The following is a 16793-nucleotide window of genomic DNA, read 5'->3' as shown; positions in this document are numbered from 1 at the left end:
TATAGACCTTCCAGATAATAACCATGAAATTGTTGGATAAGAAAAGGAAATAACTGAGTCAGGGGCAGCTGTAGCTCAGGAGGCAGAGCGGGTCATCTACTGATCACAGGGTTGATGGTTTGATGTGTCCATGTGTCCAGACTGGTTTGCTCCCCAGCTACTGCAGATGCACAAGTCAGTGCATTCCACATTGAAGGTAAATGGGGACGGTTGCAGATGGGATTTGTATTAAAAAAGCCTACGTCAAATCGCATATGCAGGTCATCCATGATGGCTTGGGAAAGGCCCACTTTACAAGCAAGATGGAAACAAATGATCTGTTGAAAGAGGAATAACCTACTGATAAATTAAAGCATTAGGCCTAAGGCAAAATTTGGAATATCAGGTAGAAAAGCGTAATATAAAGGCAGTTAATTTACCATTTATCATAATCATTTGGGAACAATTAGGAAAACCATTTGTATATCAATCAGGAGAGACTTCATTCTCAGTGAATAAATCGTATTTTCTTTGCCATGTGCACCATTAGATGAGAAATATAAGTCTTTGACAATGTGACAAAAATCAGTGATGTCCATTATATTTTAAGAATGAAGGTGAAGCTGAAAGTAGTTTTGGGACGGGTGTGAATGTAAGAATGTACATATGATTAATTATAGTGAAAGGTACCTGCCTAAGTATTATGTAAACCTCCCATCTATGTTCATATTAATTTGTGATTACAATCAGATAAGCCATAAGTTGTTTGTAAATTAGGCACTAGTGGTGGTGATGGGATGAAGATGAATGACTGAGGATCTGTATGTGATGATGAGTGCACTCTGATGAGCTGAGCCTCGGCGCTGGATATGTTGAATTGGAGGTGAATGGGGAGGAGGAGAGTCGCAATGACATGACTCTGAAATGACAGCTGATGACAGCTGACAACAGCTGAGAGGAGAACAGATTTAAAGTTTGACAGCAACGACATGATGGTTGATTTAAACTGTGGTAAAATTTGGTTGGTTTAAGGATGGTTTGGTAAGCTATTCTAAAAGCATTTTTATTATATTTGTAGAAAAACCTGAAACATCCCGACAGAAAGAAAATGCAGCCAGAATTTCTCAATAATAACCTACTAGCTTGACAACAGTGAGGAATAACAATAGCCATGTTTGTTGTGTTTTGTTCATTATGATTATATTAATGTCTTCTTACATGTGAGGGAGACATAACAGGACAATGCCCCTAAACCTGCTGTTCAGCAGCTAGCTAACTCTGCAGCACTAAGCACATACCCCCTGAGCCAAAGAGCGAGTGAACAGCAGCAGCAGTCATTCAGCTACTAACCGAGTAGCACAAAGCACACTGCCCCTGACCCAAAGAATAGAGCACTCACCTACCTAGTAAGGAGCAACTGTTGTGCCAGGTCACCCTTCTAGACTGAGGTACGTTTGTGGCGGTTATTTTGCTTTTGTTTATATAATTGTGGCATTAACAGTTGCTTATATAGATATTTATGTATTTATTAGATTGAAAAAGCTAAAAGAGCTTTTTTGAACGTAGCTAACTAGCCGCTAACACATTTCCCAGCTTCCTTTTGCTGGTTTCTACAATCTTACAGACCCCGGCATTAACTGAGTCCCATAGTCAGCTGATTGAGAAGCTGCGATAGAGTAAGGCAGAGGGAGAACTGCGAAAGAACGAGCATTAAGATAGTCCTCCGGTAATGTTCACAGAATCAAAGCTAAATGATACAGTACCTTTAATGAACGTAAGGATGCATGTTTCAGTGGAAAAATGTAGCTGCTGTGCCAGTAGATTTTCCAGCCTTTGTGGACAGGTGGCCCAGTGTCACTTCTTGGCAGCGGGGCTCGACTCTCTGATCAGTAATCTGCTCGGTGTCTGCTCCGGCTGAAGAGGACACAAACCTGTGGAGTGCCACCATATTGTGTCTTATTATATTTCAGTCGCTGTAGAAGAACAGCATCTGTTTAGTGTGCCATGTTCCCATGAGAACAGTGTTTCTGAGCCGGTGGACTTCTTTTATACACTGCTGGTTATCTTACCAGCTCAAATTAGCTGACTGGTCCCATGAGGAGGTAATGTTAATAGATATTTTAGAGGTGCTGATGTATGAATAATTTGATTATCGCGCTTTATACTACACTGCATTGCAAACATATTGCTTTCTGAGTAGCAGAGTGAGTTCTTTGCGTTAAACAAAAATGCTTCTTATATTTGTAAATAACACCAGGAGGAAAGAATAAAAGCCGTCACTGAGAGAGCAAAATTAGACATAATAATGTAACACTGTGAGAGTTATATCTGTCAGTACAGAGCTCTCCAAAACTGTGGCAAGGCAGCCTGAAGCTCCAATCATCCCTAGAAATATTCTGGGCTCAGCTCATGATAAAGCGTGACAGTTTTAGAAACAGCAGTGTGAACACTTCTGCACTGAATGAGAGTAAGTTAAGCACAGAGGTAAAAAGAAATTCAACATTCTTCTATCCTAACAAACAGTACTACCCCCAAAGTACTAATGACTCACATCCTGTCTGCCTAAAATTTGGTAGTTTTGTTCTTCATGGAGAAACTACGCTTTGGTCAGCTTGAATTCATTACAGTGAATGTCAGTGGTGAAGAGTCCACTTTGTGTTACTGGTTGTGAAAGAGCAGCTAAGGCTGGCGGAAATGTCATTAATTGTATAGATACCTGTATTGGACAAATTTTGACCTGATGATGGTGCTAGATAATCATCAGAGGGTTACCAAATTTAATATTAAGGTTGCAAAATGTAAGAATCGTTGTTAAAAACATGAAAAAAAATCACTAAACTTACCAACAGAATGTGAGGAAATAAGAGCTTTCACGTTATATTAAAGACATCTATGGTTTGAAGTTAGCATGCTAACAAGCTAGTCCTGGCCAGTTCTTTCGCATAATACCACTCCGAGCTCCCAGTCTGGGCCACTACCTGCACTGCTTACTGAGCTAACTAGCTAACGTTAGCTGTAGTTAGCAGCAGTAAGCAGTTACTCTAGAGATATGCTGCCCCTTGTCTTGTCGTTGGTGAGTAAATTCGAGAGGTGGCCAATTGTTACATATTGCACCTTTAATATTAATTGTGAGGGGAACATGAATGTCCGTACAAAATGTCAATGCATCCAATACTTGATGAGACATTTCGCTCAGCACTTAAATAGTTGCTTGTGACAGCTGAGGAAAGGTCGGGAGATCGTAAACTCGTTTGGATAAATTTACTGTTTACTGCTGAACTCGGTGCTGCTGAACTGCTTCTGCTGTTCAGTTGAATGCCCTTGAGATGCAGACAGCTTCACTGTGCTGTGTTCACACATAGATCGAGCAGATTGAGCTCACAACAGTCACCTTTCTTGACTATATTTAACTCTCAAACGAAGGCTGTATGTGCGATCCTTTGCGTGATCATTTGTCAGTTTCTCGCTATCACACTTTTCACATGAGCACAGACAGAAAAAGTTGCGAAAATCAATTAATTTAAGGATTTTTATAGCAAATCCTTTTCAAAGCAGTATGTGTCTTTTCACAGACTGTCAGAATGGTTCTGTGCCTCAATTCAAGATCAGCTTTCAATGCAATACTTTGTAATACTTCCAATTACAATACTATTAAAGTTTATCACAGCTTTGATCTTATTTTCATTATTCGAAATTCAATATTTGGACCATTGTTTTTATCTGTAATAATTACGCTGTACTCACTTACTTATCCGAGTTTGGACATTACTAAGGCACGGCAGCAAAAACAAGCAGTTAGACAATCAGCCCCAAGGTCAATCTCGCTCCTGCCTGCTGGTCAAACTTCGACCGACCGCATGTGCCGTAGTTTTGCACACACACAGTTTTCTGCACAATGAAGGATTATTATTGATAATATGTGTGCACTCAATTCTGGTTTAACCGCCAAATAAAGGATTATCCAGCTTAACTGTTGAAAAAAACCTGTCTGATTGTGTTTCTTGCCTCATTGGACTTTCAACCCAGTCGGCAGAGTAAAATGTTGGCAGTGTACTGGAAACCACAGATTCATTAAACTTGTACACACGATCTGATATTGTTGTGTATTGTTACTGGAACATCATAATTAATGTTGCTCCAAGGCCATCTTGAAACTGACAAATCCAGTTTTTGTGGTATTATAACTTACCGGAAAAAGGCCTGAAAAATACACACATGGGAGAAGTTATCCTTTCAAACATGTTTAACGTTGTAAAAGGATCTATTTCAACCTAAACCATGTTATCCTAAACCTAACCAAGTATTTTGTTGCCAGTACGACGTAGCAGTGACATTTGGAACATTGTGCAGCCGACTTCGTAGCAACAAAATCTGGCATTTGAAGCCAGAAAATAATCTTTTCCTCAACGTAACCGAGGGGTTTTTGTGCCTAAACCTAATCAGACCTTAAGCACAGCAACATACAATTTTAAGCTGAATAATAATGAAATGTTAGGTTTCAACATATCTGTGGTTTGCAGAAATGTACAATGCCAACATTACACTGGGGATTGGGTTGGGACTTTTAATTGTACACAATTAATTGTAGGGCATTTCAACAATGTTTTCAACAAAACTTTGAGTGCACAATGTTTTCATGACCAATTAAAACAATGGCATGAACGTATATGCATTAAAGTAAGACCCAATTTGTAATAACCTTGAATTATCCTTAATGAAAACTTATTTAGTTTAACAGAGGCACCTGTATCAGTCATCTGTATTTCTTCTTATTGCAGTATTGTGGTTTCATGGCAGCTGGTAAAGGCAGAATGACTGGCACTGATTGTTGCATAAACAGCAAACCAGCAGTCAGAAATGAATGTATTTCTGTCTGTCCAATCTAATGTATTTGGCTTGAGGCAGTTTTCAAATCAGCAGCCCATGAATATCAAATCATTCAACATTACCCAGAAGAGAGCGACTGGTGGACATCTGTTAAACTGGTGTGTGTGGATGAAACTCTCCCCCTGCAGCTTGCTGGTTAGCATATCAAAGACAGGAATGTATCTGTCAGACAGAAAGAGACAGAGAAACAGAAATAAACATTTGAGCTGGGGTATTTTCGTAAGTATTGTTGTGTCTGGACATTTTAGTCCACACAAAAGTACCCTCACCTTACATAATATCTGGGATAAGACATTACACAAGCAGCAGGCTAATGACTGTAATCTGCCAAGATTTGACAACAGAGTTGCTCTTTGTTTACAAGCACCGAGGTAGAACCCCCCCACCACTAACCCTATTATCCAACCTCATTTATGAGTCCCCTGCACTGTGAGAATACATAACACACACAGCGGAGAAGAAAGGGGAAGTTTGCTGCCGAGGTAATTCAGCAGCGAAGAACGCCCAGAACTGTTCTCCATTCTCTGGATGTATTTCAAAGCGATGTGAGATTGTCAGTTTGTACGTAATCTCTTCCTGCGCCGTTAAGCAAGGACAATCTCACTCATTGTCGACACGCTGCCTTGCTCGCCTCTGGCTGGTTGTCGGCTCTCAGAGAGCTGCATGCTCCTCCAGAGGCATGAGAATCAGGGATCATTTAACATCCTTTGTATCATCGGATGAGTAAACAACGTGCGCTCAAACTCATGATGGATCAGAGTTAACGTTGACCATAAATAAGCAAAGGTCCTGAACCCAGCTATCTGTAACATCAAAACGATTGTGCAATAACTTTCTCAGATGGATAAATGGTTACCCTGTGGCTATTGTTATATAAATTACAAAAATAAAAAAAGAATAACTTTACTTATATACTTTAAGAGCTCTTCTGTAGTGACCTCACTGAACTGTACATTCCTGAAGCAGCCCCAGTTCACAGATGAAGACACAAACACCATAGTTAATACAATGCATGTCCAGTTGTACAGCAAACGGCAAATAAAAGCACTTTTCTAAACGTTTGTATCATGTGCTAACGCTACCTTGCTAACACTAGCTAGCAAACTTTGACGTTACAAAAGCCAGCTAGCTCAAGTAAATGTTGCTTACGCTAGCTAACATTAATGTTGCTAATGCTAGTTAATGTTAATGTTGCTAATTCTAGCTATGTAACGTTAGGGCAGTACAGTATGTTGGGTGCATATTGTGGAACTCAACCATTTTTACTTTTGTTTCCACAAACTGGCAACTACAGAGACTGTTGATCTGTGATGAAACACAGATATCAGGTGATACCAACGGCGTTATATACTATTGACAAACCTTGTTAGAAGCTGGAACAAACCGTCATAAGCTATTAACTCACAATCATGATAATGTTTTTAGGGAAAATGTATTCTGAACATTTCCACGAGCTCTGATTTGTCTACATAGAATCAATATGACCTTTAATCTTACATGATCTATTATTGGTGCTTTGTTGTTTGACTGTATGAAAGATATAAGGTATTATTATTATTATTATTATTATTATTATTAGAGATTCCTATGGCATTATAGTTTGAGGCTTACGGCCACTGACCAAAGGCACCATAGTGTCGAGTTGGGAATGAAAGCATGGTGGATGTGACATGTAAATAGCTATCGACTCGAGCATTGAATTCAAGAGCAGTGATGTGGAAACCATTTTTCATTTTGATTATCGGGGCCTCCTCTCTCTGATTGCTCAGCCCCCTCCTCATGACAAACACAACAGACTGTCACTGATCGCTCTCTGATCATTTACCAATCAGCTGTCATTGAGAGAGCTCCAGTGTTTAATTGAAAGTAATGGATCAGGAATGCAGTAGATGAAGAAGATGTTATGAATGCAAAAACAAAGATAAAAACTTTGAAACCTTTTCCTGTTGAGTGTACTGTTCAGGCTGTACTCTAACATGTTATGTCGAGGAGAGCTGTGGCATAAAATGCACAGTTGACTGAACATTCAGTCTTTACCTGGCTTATGAGGTGGACAGAGTGGTTGAGGATAAAGTCGCCCTAATTCCCCATTATTGCTTTCCTGACCAGGGGATTGTGGAAAGCTGCAATTTTAGATTTGACCCACTATGGAAGGCATTAAGTTTGTTTGCAGTGAGACATAAATGTAATAAAAAGGTGAAAATATCAGCACATGGAGCGATCAATATCTGTCACGGCTTACGTGTACCAGAGCTGCAGGTTTACACAAGGACAGTCCAGTGTGTGTCAGGACAACAGGAGCAGTTGCTAACAGTGATACTATAAATGGTAACACATTGTGTTCAAAAAATCACAATATCGAGGTTTTTGTTGTTGTTGTTGTTGTTGTTTTTTTTTTTTGGTTATTTACTGACTAAAAATGTGATTGTTGAATGCTCAAAAATAAAAAGTTACTGCAAAAAATGTTACTGGTTAAACTATCAGCTGGTGACCATCGGATCGTCTAATGAGTTAAACATGTTTTAGATTTGTTTAAAAGGTCATTTTACGAACATCTGAAAAACATATTTTCTCATTTGCCTCCGGTGGAGAATTTTTTCTTGATTTGTTCAGAGATATCACTCGATGATTTCTGCCTCCACATCAATTATGAAGGAGATGGATAGGATATCTATTGTGGTGCTCAGGGGTTGAAGATTATATTTAAAAAATGATAGTAATGTTTCATTTCAGGTTACATTGTCTGCATAATCTATTAAAATACACTATTTTTAGTTATATTATTAATTTTTAGAAGATATTTTTAATCAAAACTACTTGAAATGGAAAAAGGAAATGTAATTTGGGTGAAATAAACCTTTAACAATGAATATTCAAGACTGGTCAATGTCTTCTTTCAGACTAGTGGAAATAAAAATTAAAAAGTATCATTAGCATTTAGGTGTTTATTTTAGTTCAGACCTCTCTTTGGAAATGTTTGCATATTGGCATATTTCATTATATTACACCTCATTTTCATATTTAAACATAAAATGTCATCATATAAGTAATCAACTGTTTCCTGGTGACATCTACTATTTTAATTCTTTAATTTGTTCACCTGAACTGTTTTGCCTTAAACAAAACTCCTATGTTATTTATACCAGGTTAAAGGTTCGCCCAAATTACCAAACAAAACAAATAATAATTTTCTCTCTTACCTCTAACAGTCACTTTAAAAAGACATCTTGAAAAATCTGTCATTTATTATTTGTAGCTCAGAAGAGAAGAGAAGCTTATGTTTGACCTTGGAAACACAGCTTACAAAACAATCTCACTACAGTACGTGTTTCACGAGGTAGGTTTTCTGGTATTACTCTTGTATTACATGGACTTCCCAATTCTCAGGAATTTGTAGATGTTGCAAAATTGAGGTGAAAGTTAATTCTTGAATATCTTGTTTCTTAGGAGTGAACAGCTGTTACAGAGTAACTGGGTCACTTTATCTGGAAAGAAAAACATAACATAATTCTTTGATGCTGTGAATGCTCACATACATTTCCATTCACCTCCATAAATCTTCGAGACAAATATATCTAAACTTGGACAAACTAAAGTACTTATGGTATAATTTTGTTGTATAAAAGCTTGTATCACACACATAGATGAAATAAAGTCTGTGCACATAAACATAAAAAAGATGCTAACATCAGTGTGAGGTTAGAATCACAGTTTTTTTTTTAGAAATCAATCAGAGACGATATCTGACTTCAAAGCAATTTTAAAAATCCTGAAAGCCCGTCTTAAAGCACAAACAGTAATTAGCCGTCACTTCATTTAATGGGCGAATGTTAAAACAGTGATTAGCTTGTCTTTGTTGTTGATTAATTCATTCGCTGGAGTGAAAGCAAGCAGCTGCAAGTCTGCTAATCAGTGGCAACAATCATCACAACACGACAATCCTCACCGCTGTCTGCTGTGGATGAAAGATATTATAGAGCAAATTAAAAATCCAAACTATCGATCATGATTTCAGGACAAAAACATGTCTGAAAACCTCAAGAATCTGAGCTTGTTAAAGAAAAAATATGTTCAATGTGCCAGACATTTTGCTTTGTTCAAATTTTAATCTTTTGCTTTGTGCCAAGAATTGTAACGTGCTCTGCATGTGCCACACAGAGGGACACTAGATCAGATATTCAAAATTTACATCCCATTCAACATGAAATATTTATGTGAAAGAAATGAAAATGAAATGAAAATAGAAGAAGGGAAAGGAGTAAGAATAAGGAACAAGATGGATCATGCTTAATCTAACAAACAGATTTATTTGTTACATTTTTTAGAGATGTAATCCGAATGTCTTAATGTCATTTAAAACAAAAGACCCAGTCATGTACAGGTCTGCGAGCTACTGGATGGTCATATATGTGCACATTTTGGGTTTCTGCGACTGCCAGCATCTACAAAGACATGTTCAGTAATCACCTATAAACTGTGTCTTTCTTGAAGGTTACTTTGAATGTAAAATGTTTGTAAACAGATGCAAATGGTGCATGATTACCTGTTAATGTCTGTGGATAACAAGCTCTCATTCCTCTTTACACTGGATGATCTAATTAGTCAAGCCCAGACAACAGACACAGTCGCTCTCATCAGCATGACAATATCATGACAGTGAATCAATAAAGACAATCTCTACATTCCCCTTGTCCAAAATAATGTCAACCAGATCTGTTGAAAAGTGCACTGTGTAGTTTTGGGGAATACATTTTAATCAGAAGAGAACGATCTTCATTGATCTATTTTTATGGCTAAACAAACTAAATAAACCTGGACCTGGACCCTGCCACCTTTCTAGCTTCAAACAGAGTCATAGGGACCTTATTTTCGTCTGAGAACAGCTTGTTTATTCAGTTATGGACAAATAAATACTTCTTAGTTTTGATTTTTACCTTATTAATTTCCTCTCCAAAACTACACAATGCCCCTTTAAGACCATACATGTTTATATATATAAATAAAAAACAAGAATCTGAAAAAAAACAATAGCAACGCGAGTGCTTTTCATGATTTCTTTTAAATCACCTCAGAGCTTTCCTGTTAAAGTCGACATTTTGACATGTCATTGCAGTAAAAACCACAGGTGTAATTAATTGCACCTTGATAATGACTATTGTACCTGCTGACACAGCGGCACTTGAATAAATGGAGCCACTGTTGGTGTTATTAGGAACACCTTCCTATAGTGACAAGTCCAAATGTCTGCTGTGAAAAAATCCATTATTTACAATGGCTGTATGAAATCACTTCATCTTCAGTATATACGTAGATCACTAAATAATGTATATTTTATTGGAGCGGCAGATTTCTATGTGTGCAGTGTACACACTATATGCAGTATAGTGCCCTCAAATATTCCCACAATGAAACAAATAAAAAGCTTGTACACCACTTGCTGCTAACAATCCCACAATGCAATGTGTCTCATATTAAAGATAAGAAAATAAGAGTTCAAATCTCACTTTACCATCGACTGTATTGTAAACTATTGAGTGTCTGTAAGGAGGCATCAGTGAGTAAACAAGGCTTTTGAACAGGATCAAAGACTTATGTGATGACAGGTAGTGGTGTGCAGATCGATACGGAAACACAGATATTTCCAATCCCAAGCTTGTCTTTTCTTGGGTTGATTTTGAAATTAAAAGATCAGCGTTTGAAGTAATTTGGGGTAAATGTGTATTATCAACAGGGACACAGCAGAAAAAGTAACTAGGCTGTCACCATCTTGATCTAGTGTAGATAATACCCAGTTGATAGGAACCATTCCTCCTTCCGCCCGTCAGGTACTGTGGCAACATCACAAATGTTTTGAGCATCTGATATTTAATCACAATACAGAATGTGATGAGGTTTTGCAGTGGTGGTCTGAAGCTGAGGAGGAGAAAGGTGCTCAATCACTGAGCCCTTCAGCACTGGCAGGTATTATCCAGGTACAGAGAAAGAGAGAGAGTCTAGCTACTGATGTTTATCACTGTCACTCATCAAGAGTGATTTACGTCTGTCTAGGCTTCAGTTTGTGTGTTAATGTTCAAACAATGGGAATTCCTGCATTCCTAAGACTGAGGTTGTGTCCGAAATCACGCAGTCGTTCATCATGTTCGTGATGGTATGTAACGCTTGGTTAGTGACCTTTGGTGGCACACTACTTTTCACAATGCATTGTGGGATACTTTGAGTTGACTTAGTATAGTAGTAGTAGTATAATTATTCCCACTATACATTCGGACGACACTACAAAATGGCAAAGTTACTATATAATCCACTATATAGTTGGTAGTAAGTGATTTTGGACATTAGTACATTAATTTTAAAGGATAGACCAACACTAACAACCATGTATGAGTCATCTTTCAGTATTTTCTCACTTCCTGTCTCTGTAATATCCATTCTGTTTTCAGCTGCAGATTAAAGAATAAGTTATTTATTTACACCCTTGTAACAGGTGAGCTTGTGCACCCACTTCAGGTGTGGTGCACACTGATGGCTGAGTGATGAGTGAATTTTCAAAATTGGGTGAAATTATCCTTTAATACATATTTGGTGCTTTTGTGATTATTTACAGCAGCAGGATGCTGTGTCTGGCAATGATACAACTAGTATGTGTGTTCAGTGAAGGAAGGTTGTGCTTCATTTACATGTTTTATTGTTGTTGGACAACAGTGGAGCTCTATGGATGAAATGAGCTATATTAGACTTTAGCGACACAGAGAAAACTAAGTGAGTTCAAGTTGTTGGCTTCGGTCTTTCATGGGATTTGCTGAAAATGAGAAAAATATTAAATATCATCAGATTCAATCAGTGGATGCTCATTCAATGAAAACTGAAGACAAAACATCCTGAGTGCCTCTCTCTCAGCTCTGTTTGGAGCCACAGCAGCTGGGACAGCAGAGCTGAGCAGTTTACTTTGTCTCTGTAGACCCGTCAGACAGACACGGTCCTCGTTACACCTCTCTAACACAGTTTATGAGCATGAGAATCATAAGACAGACTTTAATACCGCCAATAAAAGCGGTGACCTCACAGTCCCTGGTGTCATCTGATAAACCAGAATAATCCCGCTCTCCTTCATGTGTGATGAGAAGATGCCCTCATTAGCTCGGCGCTGCTCTTAAACATCGGATAGTTAAATTGTGGGTTAGCAGCGTCTTCTGTAATCCCATTAACTTCATCAAGCTCAGCCCCGACTTAACTGCCGGGGCTGAGTCTCGCTCAGACAGAACTAATTCTGTCAAATTGTGTGCATCTTGAACACATTTTCAAAGTCCACATAAGGATTTCTGAAATCCACATCAGGGTGAGGCTGTTTTTAAACCCATTTAGTAGATTTATGGAAATCCCATTAAAGGGTGACTGCCTTGAGTTAGTGCTGTAGAAATTGGAAGATACAGCTGTTGTGACAAAAATGGACTTGGCTCATTTTTTATGGCTCATGATGAATATAAAAATGCAGTAGCACAATCAGAGACTCAGGGACGGAGATAGATGCCTGTTCATCTGACTCATTATGGTCATTGATGGAAAGAAAAAGATTCATCGACATCATAAAATACAATTCAGGGGAAAATAGAACAGCACGGAGTGTCTTGATTGATTTAATTCAGAGTGACAGTAGAAAATGGGCGCTTTGCATACTGTATTTCTTACATTCTCATCCATATTCTGCAAGGTCATTTCAGATAACGGTGAGTCAAACCTCAGACAGCCGCTTCACACATTTAGAGAAAATGGAGCCAAGCATCATTTAGAAGTTAATGAATTTCACATGCAAAACAGAGAGCAAAACAGTGTTTAACCTTGAGTTGAGCAGCAGCAGCAGCAGGGTTATGTGCAGATGTTGTTAAAGCTGCTTACTTTGTGCATCACATCAAATTAGAAACTAAAACCTCCCCCTACTCCATATGATGCCCAAATAATTAGTTGAATGAATATTTAGCAGGATTTATTACACACCTCCTGATGTAGTGTGGTAAAAAGCTGCTCTGTAGTCTGGTGGTACAGCAGCAAATACTTCTGTATTGTCAGACAGCAGCAGAACAACTGGCATATAACACAACATTTAGAGTCGGCCTTGCTACCGAGCTATATCATGCTGTTGGCTTATTATTATGAACACATCACACTGATAGCTTTAGCTTTAGCTCAACAAAATGACTGTTACCAAGCAATCGACTCTGTAAGCTATAGGATTACCTGTGCAGTGTTTTACTTCCTTTTGTTGTTTCTTCCTGCCTTTTTTGATTGCCCTATTAGTTTCACCTGTCTCTCATTAGTCTTCCCTCCTTTGTGTATTTAAGTCTGTCTTTCCCTCTCTCTTTGTCAGTTCATCTGTTTTTGTCCTCACGTCAGTCCTGTGTTTCTCATCTGTTCCCTGGTCCTGTTGCCTGTATTTTTGTTTTTGTTCCCAGCCACTTTCTGGTTTGTGTCTTTGTTTATGCATTCCTGGTATTGTCTTGGATTCTCTTTTGTTGCCTTTTTGTCGCCAGCCATTTATTGCCAGCAATTAGTTTGTCTTTCTTTTCTTTTTTTTTTTGGACACCAGCTTTGTAAAAAGCTCGCTTTGTGTTTCCAACCTGCCAGCCTCACTGTGTCTGCATTTGGGTCCTCACATCTTGCATACCGGAAGAGTAAACTTGATGTATTAACGGTAAAGTTGATAAAACAAATTGCAAAAACAAGATGCTTAACATTGTTATATTACTGTTATTAATCTTAACACAACCACAAATAGATACATTACCTATTTGCTATGCACCCTGCATGTGTTTAAAAAACGAATTTAAAAAATTTTTTTTTTAACTTACTTCAAAAACAAATGCACGCACGCTTGACAGATCAGGATCGTTTCAACCTGAGGTGGTGGTGGTCATACCGCTTTTGACCACAGGGGTCGCCAGAATCAACTTAATGAAAATTCCTTGTAGTTGCTTTAAGATGATAATAAACTTTATTGATCACATGCGGGGAAATAGCTGCTCAATATAGATTAGTAACTGAGAAAAACTGAAATACTACATTTGGGATACAAATTGAAGCATAAAAACTAGTAAACAAAAATAGCAACTATAAAGTTTATTGAGACAAATCTGTGTCACGTTGTAAATGGTGTGTTTCATGAAGCATGAGGTTAACAGTTGAATATTGTTATTATCTTACAGTCTAAATCTTTTTCAATTTTTCGTCCAATTTATCAAAAAAAAAAAAAAAATGTTTTACATCAACCCAACTTAGAGAATGAAATATCACAAAATGTTAATGGTAGAAAATCTTCTGCTGCTCAAACTGTTATGCTCTGACAACAAAGTGAATAAAAAAGCTCAAATGTAAGAAAAAAAGAGGAATCCATCATGATAACCACCGACCATTAAGAATGTTCTCGGAGCCGGCTCAATAAAACCCAGTGTACAATATGGCCCACCATGAAATGATCGACGGCGTAATGAAGGAGCTAATGAGGGGGATCAAGATCGCTGCAGAGCCAATAAATCAGCACAACTGTGCCTACAATGATACAGGAGCAATAAGTAACACTGGTCAGTGAGCGGCGTAGCGGATGGGGGAGGGGTGGGGGACTCAAGGGGGGAGGGGGACAGACATGGGTGTCGACAATGCAAGTCAATGTCAAGAGCACATTGATGATGTTTTATGGCTTCTTAAAGAGCACGGCTTCATTTTTAAATGCAGAGAACGAAGTGAGAATTTATTCTAAAACATGATCATAAAACCCTTCAGTGAAAACTTTCGGATTAAAGCATATAAATATGGTAATTATTGCAATTAATAAGTATTCCTGTTGACACCTCTGTAGATGAAATCAATCCTCAGATCCCGGCTAAAGTGTCTGACAATCAATACGGCTTTGCGCCGATCAGCAGTTAGTGAGGAAGATTCCCTCATGTAAGCATGTCGAAGCGAAAGGTCAATCAACATTTCTGCGGAGAGACACCTTAGGAGGCACCTTCGACAGCACATTCTGAAATCACTTAAAAGTAAATTGTCCTCACGCTGAGATCAGAAGACGATCCCACAACTGTTGTCATCAGTGAATCGATGTTTATGAATAATGAAACAGAGACAAACATCAAGACAGTTTTTGCACGTACTGTCATGAAAACAAAGAGAGTGAAATGCCAGTGGAGGAGACAGACAGCAGCTTTGGTGATTAACTGGAGCAAGAGAAAAGAAGCAAGAGCAACGAACATAATAAGAATAATTGAAGTGAAAAGATGAGGCTGGAGATATTCTTTACTTTTCTTATTGTCAACAAATCTTATCATAACACCAAACTCAAATGTGTCAGTCTGTCTCTCAATACTCAACCCACTGCACGTTTCTGCAAACCACAGATGTTGAAACTTTTATTTTTAAATTTTACCTTTCAATATTCCATTTTATGACGTGGCAATGCTGTACTTATAGTCTGGTTTAGTTTAGGCACAAAACCACGTGGTTGGGAAAAGATAATTTTTCTGTTTAAAATTTTGATGCCGGTAACACGGCCGGAAAATGTTAATGCAGGCCCGTTGTCAGGGGGTCATAGGGCACAGATGACCCTGGCCCAAGGCCCAGGGGAGAGCCACACAAATGATAACAATTTACATACTGATCTATATCACTGGAAATTCAATTTCTATGTATTAACATGATACATAAATTTAGAATGAATTTAGTGTTATCATTAATATCATTGTCACTGGCGAGAACAAGGGAATGACAGGAGCAGAGAGGGTTAGGGTTGGCCTAATTTCTGGTTAAAAAAAAGAAAAGAAAAAAAAAAAGCACCAGGCATGACGGGCGAAGCTGGACATTTCAACGGCAAGGAGCTAAGCACACTACCACATGAAACTAACTTTAGCCTGCTTAACATTTAAGCACGTTCACTTAACTAGATTAAAAAATACTGCTCCAATGCCCTTATGAGGATATATTGCAATGTGCTTACAAATGAGTGCAATTAGCAAATTGTTCCAAAGTCAGCAACAAAATACTCAGACTGCTCCTGTGATATGTCCCTCTATTAGAAACTGAGTGAGAGCCGAGGGTCCCCTCACAGTGCTGAGGGAGAGAATATCATTATTATCAACACTTCAGGTGACAACCATGTAGGATTTCAGTGGATGATGGGCCCAATTTGGAAAACTTTATCCCAAATCTCTAATTCCTCACAGCTAGCCTAAAGATGGCTGAAAAATGTCCAAACATCTCGCTGCCGCAGAGTTGACAAGAACACTTTCTGACGATTGCTAAAATCCCCCAGCTTGTCGGTTGACGCTGGTTTCAAATGAAACCTTTTGAGAATGGGAAATCAATCCTCAGTTCAAGTGTGTACTAGAATGACTGCACTTGTACAGTGACAGCATGATGGTGTATGTGCTGCAGGTAATGATCATGATCAATATAATGAAGGAACGTGTCTAATCAATATCTTTAAATTGATTTTGAACAATGGTGCTCTACGACACAGAGGAATAAGATTTACGAGACTTTGGCCACACGGGCAATACGTGTTAGTAGAATCAGTTCATTGTTGGATTGCGGATCTTTTCATGGGAATTGTTGATATAAGTCGGCCTCATCATTTAAGCCATAACTGTATTTACTCACAAAAATAACATCTTTTAACCTTCCTTATAAAAAATAGTAAAAGAGTTCCCACCAAACGCCTCATGAAGAGCTGTAACAGAGCGACCAGCAGACATGAGCGGTCCAGGATCTGACATCTAGCACATAAAGGAAGAACTCAACACGTCTGAAATGTCAGCGGGGGGTCAGGACATGTCGTGTTCTGGAAGATGTCAATCATGTTTAAAGTCACTTACCCAGAAGCCACTGTAAGGGTGGACGACAAGGACTATAACATGATCTCTTACTTGAGTTGTAACATTTTG

The sequence above is a fragment of the Pagrus major genome, chromosome 9, assembly GCF_040436345.1.
Source record: "Pagrus major chromosome 9, Pma_NU_1.0".
NCBI lineage: Eukaryota > Metazoa > Chordata > Actinopteri > Spariformes > Sparidae > Pagrus > Pagrus major.
This window is presented reverse-complemented; position numbering follows the sequence as displayed.